Raw genomic sequence first — 6,574 nt, forward strand, 5'->3', positions numbered from 1 at the left:
ATTTCACCACCGGTTCGGCAGGTCAAACAGCCCACTGGGAAAAGTCCTACTGCTCCAGATGACCACTTCGAGCCTCTGGTGCCACATTGCCTCAATACCTGCACGTGTTTTGTATTCTTTTTTACTTCCAAGTCATGCATTTTTTATTAAGCTTTGTAGCATTTAAAAAACATTTCTTACATTCCCCTGAAACACTGTTTTAAGGCCTTTCATAAGACGTGTGATAAATTATTGAGTTCAGCCTGAACCTGGCAATTCAGACGGAATTGCTGGGTACACTCAAGAAAGGCAGTATAGGATAGAGAGATTCAAACACTAAATCAAACTGTAGACCTGCAACTTGAAAAGTGTTTTTCCTCGGTTTCTCGCCTATAAAATTCACCTTTCTTCACCTCAGCCTCTGAGAAGGTGCAAAGACAGGAGCTGCATGTTATCTTTAATGGGAAAATGAGGTGAGATGAGCAGATGCAAGCAGTCAACAGCTGAGGTTTGCTCTTCATCTGGGACATTAGCAGATAGTGGACATCTGGTCAGACTGCAGGGTGGCAGAGAACTCACTGCTCCAAAATGGAAATGTCACAGAGACCTAAGTGCTCACAGCAATTTGACATTCAAATCAGTCATTGCCATTTTTCAAAACAATGATCCCCTGTGTACTGTACAGGCACCCACTATCACGCAAGGACACACACAATTATACTGTAGATGTGCACTCACTAACTGAGGCAAAAAACAGAAATGCATCACAAAATATGTAATACATCAAAATTCACAACTTTACATTTGGACCTGCACTCACTTTTTAGCCATTTTAGTGACATGGCTCTAGAGATGGCATTATTATTATTGTTATTATTTGATCTGTCCATCACTTTGATCCAGACAGAAATGTCTCAACAACTACTGGATGGATTGCCATGTAATGAACAGACAATTGTACAGACAATCATGGTCCCCAGAAGATTAATCCTACCAACTTGAAATCGGAGATTTCCTGAATTTTCATTTAGCCCCACTGTTAGGTTGACATTTGTGGTTTTGAGTGTAATATCTCAACTTTTTGATGGATTGTAATAAAATGTGGTGCAAACATTCATAGAATTGTGAAAACTTTGGTGATCCCTTACCTTTTCATCTGGCAACATCACATCTCAAAATTTCAATTTGTTTTAGCACCAGATACTTGCAAAACTAATGACATTCCCATCAGCCTCAGCTGTACTTTGTGTGTAGTGCTAATTAGCAAATGTTAGCGTGCTAATGCTCTTGTCTAGAATGCCGAACATGGTAACCATTATACATGCTAAACATCAGCATGTTTAGCACAAAACACAATCCTATCTCCTATCTGCAAAATGGTTACTGAAAACATAATTAATTAGTTTTCCTAAAATATCCACTATGCATGACAAAGGATTTTAATAATGACAATAATATTATCATTAAAGGTCCAGTGTGTAATATTTAGTAGGAGCTATTGGCAGAAATGGAATTGGAAAGTATATTTTAATTCGTGTATAATCACCCTAAAATAAGAATCGTTGTGTTTTCGTTACCTTAGAATAGCGGGTCCTTTTACAGAACCTGCCATGTTTCTACACTAGTGCAGAACGGACAAACCAATCACTGGCTATACATTATTAATGCTCTCTGTATTAATTCATATGTTTCTAGAGATACACCCAATCTTATTTATAAACCATTATATTTAAATATGCATGTAAGACATTATTCATTTATCATTACATTTAAATTTAATAATCAAACAATCTGGAGTTATTACTGTACATCTTCTACCATTTCCAGCTGATGAAAAGTTGTAATTATACTCTTGACTTTGCAATGCCCTTTCCTTGCAAACATCTTTTAGTTTAATCAAGATAAATCACTTTTTCCCAAAACACCAGAAGTAAGAAATGAGATTGATGCCAACGCAAACATTAGTGAAACATCCCGTTCCTCATATCAGACACAGCTTGTGTCGTGACAGGAAAAAGAGAAGGCCGAATGGGCAATTAGCAAATTAGTGAATCCCCAGCTGAATGGTCATCTGATTAGTTTGGTCCTTAAGCCGTATGTGATCATCCTGGATCATTTTCTTTCATTTCCGCTGCTGGTCATGGATGTATTCCAGCTGCTGGGAGTAAACATACTGATGTACTGTTCTCCATTGCCCAAAAGCTGCACTCCTAATGTGATTAGCATGCTTTAGCTTACAAGCCCCACTGTGGAAGTCTAGATGACCAATTATAGAAGGGAAGGCAACCGTGTCAGATATATCCCTACAAACTGAAGTGTTGAAAAAAGACATAAACAGCAACAGTGAGGCTTTTTCCTTATGTGTCCTATTATGATTTACAGCATTGCTTGTGGTGAAAGAGGACAAACAATGCTAAATCTGCTGTTTATTTTACACTGATGATGCTACAAGCATTGGTTTCTATCCTCTCCTCAGTAGAGACACTGCTCACTTTCATTAGAATGCTTCTCTGCTGCTCCTCTGGTGATGAGGCACATATGGTTAAATCAGAAAGATTTCAAGTAGGGCTGAAATTATTTCCTGAGGAGCTCGAATAATTAAAGTAATAAAAATGTTCCTTTCAAATACTCTGCTTCAAAGCTACATTTAATCATGGATCTATTTTGGAGCAAATAAGTACATGGAGTCACTTGATTCACTGTCGCAAAAAGAGCTGATTACCAGTTTCTGAAATAATGTTCATGTGAACGTCCGAGTCCTAATTAAGACCAAGAAACTCCAATTCCACATTTAATGGACATAGTGCTATATTGTTAATGCACAGTTTTTAACCCTCACACGAGCAACTATCAAAGTCTGTCAACCAGCCTGAATTGTCCGATGACGTGAATGCTGGCAAGTCGTAAACATGGAAACCTTTCCCATCTATCCATCTCATATGATGTGATGTCGTGGTTATGATGAGGGCAATAAATTAGTCTTGATCACAAACGCTCACAAACAACTTTGAACGGTGTGTAAGATAAATGCTGCAGTTTGTGGTTCGGTAGTGTAATATTATACAAATCAAAGAGATGGCACCTCAACAGAACCGTGATGTCTCCATATTCAAACGCAGTGCATCAGTGTTTCTATTGGCTGATGGTGTGACTCCACAGATCAGAGTTGAACCACTGTCCACCACAGCCGGCTAAAACAGGATTTCCTAAAACAGGAAATGCGTGCTTCAATTCGTCAGTCATACAGGCTTCAACTGAAGTGAACGGTAGACGGTGTGACGGGAGCGTGCCATAAGTGCATCGGTACAAGAGGGTGCAAATGCTGTTTGAGGAATAAGGCAGCACTTTGTGAAATCACGTTACCCTGACAGAGGCATTACTGTGGCCGGTAAAGTGCAAGGCTCATATTTCATGTGAGTGTGGATTACTCACACACATACAGTGCATCCTCTATATTATTAGTAACGTTTGATCAAAATACACAAAAAGACATCAACACTGTCACCCCCTAATTAATAGAACAAAGATTTGACAGTGTTTGCTGCTAAGCACATGTAAACTAAATCTTGCCAGCACTTGTTGTTGAATTGATTTCAGACTTGCCTTGTCATCCCAATTTTTAAAATAAGACCACCATCTAAACAAAACAGTACAGCAGTTAACTCTCAAGGAAGCATGTGGCATTTATTTTTAGAAATGCATTAACAGTACCAAATTGTTCTTTCCAGGAAATTATTAGGAAATTACAGACCTGTAAAATACAGCGGTAGATAGGCTAGAAAATAAGTAGTTCGTTGCTTAGTGCTTCTAGTTGTTCTGAGCAGTCACACTCAGATTACAGACAGTCTCTTCTGGAAGACATTCATAGTGTTGCACTCGGTTGTAAACATGAAAAATTAAGTAAAAAGTTGTTGATAGCTCTCTAGAGCCTGAGAGAAGTTCAAACCCTGGCTCCTTTCTCCGACAGCTGGCCAATCACAGCCCCCCAAATTTCAGCGTTGGAATAGCGTGACTGGCACCTTAATATGTCAAACCAGTGGTTTCCAACCTGGTTCTGGTTCTGAGGGGTCTCGAAATGATTAAATTGAAAGTAGAAAATACTTGTTTCTGCTGCACAGTTATGCTTATTATTTCCAACTTTCCTCTAGAATCCATCGATCAGTCATGCAGTGTATTTTTAATCATTTACAGGACAAAGCTTTTGGAAGTCTCTTCCATGAGGGATTGCTTTATGTCCATTAAATAAAACTATTGTCCTGCACGTCACAGGCTTCGAGTGAAACATCTGCTGGAGACTTTTTTGTCCTTTAACGACTAGAAAAGGGACTGAAATAAGCTCACAAGAAGAACAGACAGTGGGAGAGCTTGCGGAGAACTTGGCTCCCTGTAAAGGTAATAATTGGGTTCCTGTTATTGGTTTTCCTCAACTGAATTAGGTGCACCATAGTGTGCTACCTACACACCATAAGAATAGGAAGACTTGTCAGCGGCTGCCAAGTCATCTTCCAGGATCGCTGTGTCTCAGCAGTTTTTAATTAAAACGCTGCATTTGTGCCACCTATCCCGGCTGCCTGGGAGAGAGAATATAAGACAATAAATTACTGCATCCATCCCTGCTGGCTAAGCTCTACTGTTTCACAGCATTTCATTAGGACTGATATGCCGTTTTTATAACAACATCTGGGCGCTTGTTTACTGTTATTGACTAAAAACCTTGATAAAATGCCAATTTAAAGAGAAGACAAAAACGGTTCTAAATATAGCTGAGGTATTATTCTAACTGTTAGAAGAGGTCAGATAAAGTGGAAACTGACCTCTCTGGTTGATCATTTTAGCCTGATTTAAAAAATGTATATTCCTTAAAACCAGTCTTTTCCTGCTCTATGACATGCACAAGAAACACTTTCTCCTCGATTCCCCCATCATATTGAATTCTGATATCATATTTTGGTGTCACACTTATACAGCACCCACTTGCAGTGCACATTAGCGGTTATAACACCAGTGCAGCTTGAGTTCGCACAGGAAGTGCTGTCATTTGCACAAGTACGTAGTTTATGATACATCCTGAATACAGAGTGAGACACTGAAAACTTCGCCTCATTGTGTTATTTCTAGGCATGCTCCTGCCACTGCAGCTCACGGTTAAATACAAATTCACCATTTGATCCAATGACAATATTTTCAAAGGCACAATCCAGATGTAAACAAAAAGGTAGCCACTGCCATCAAAACTCACACATAGTTGAAACCTGCCATCACAATCAAATTGATTGACAGGCGGTTTCACACATCGCCTAGTACTAGACATGTCTTCTGATGCCGTTAAAGGTTCGTTTATGATAGTAATGTTTGTAACCACAGGAGAAAAACAGGTTCTTAATTTCAATTATGATTTGTTGAGAAACACACAAAATGCAAATGTTTCATCTCTTCATATTTATGTGGTCAAACAAGACACAACGCACAAAAACTAATCTACAGCCATGCTAGCAGCATCCTGATCAGATGCCCGAACCACCTCCTTTTAACCCAGAGAGATGTCTGAGCTTATCTCTAAGGGTTCACAAGATTCACACGGTCTAATTTTTGCATCTCGAAATACTGTGCCACAATTTACAGGCCTATGAGAGCCATTCATCAGTTTACTCGTCCCTCCAGGAGGGAGTCGGTCCTCTGTCGTTTACCCCCGTCACACTGACGGCCATCACTGCATTGCATGACCTTGTTATTTTACCTGCAGGCAAACCGCGCTGTGCAGGAGCTGTGTTCTCCTCTTGTTCATTCTTAGGCTCCCCACCTTCTCAGTCATGTTAGAGTGATCGTACCTACCGAGTGGGTGAGTTGACCCCCCCACCCCAGAACCTGACATTGAGCTGTTGTGTGTGGGACAGTGAGAGAGATATAGAATAATTGTCTTGTCATGGTTATTATTTAAGAGTGATTACCAGTGATCCATGTCTGTTGTCTAGAATGAAATTTAGCAATTGGTCTGTTGGTCCTTCAATAACATTTTGTTGACAGAATCCACCAGGTTTAGTTTATAAAAGCATCTGAGCAGCTGAACACTGTAAAACAACCCTCATTCATCTTCCTGTGGACGTTATATAAACACACCTTGCTTCTCTTTGGTTCGTCTGACTCATTTGCCCTGACTGAGCACATCATTACACCCAGTAAATCAATTTCACATACATTCAAACAAGAAGAGTGCGCCAGATATATCTTGGAGACGCGGCGACAGAAAGCAGAACCTGTCTGCTCCGACCTTTCAGCTCAGTGGTGATGAGACAGACTGAAGGACACTAGCACATTAATGTTAGAAAAATAGAAAAGACAATGACACAAGACAGAAAGAGATCCATTCATACTGTCGAGATGAAGAGATGACATCAAAAGAAACAAAAGAAATCACTGTAGCCTATTTACCTCTGCCTACATTGGACTTGCTCGTGCAGCAATGATCTCAGCCAGCGGCCCCCATGACCCTGATAAAGATATGTGGGTTTAGAAAATGGAAACATGGATAGATGGATGGATGTGATTTTCCAATACATCTTCTTCATGGTTGGATTCTTAAACATTTTGCTGTTCT

Source organism: Siniperca chuatsi, linkage group LG12, assembly GCF_020085105.1.
Source record: "Siniperca chuatsi isolate FFG_IHB_CAS linkage group LG12, ASM2008510v1, whole genome shotgun sequence".
In the NCBI taxonomy this organism is placed as follows: Eukaryota; Metazoa; Chordata; class Actinopteri; order Centrarchiformes; family Sinipercidae; genus Siniperca; species Siniperca chuatsi.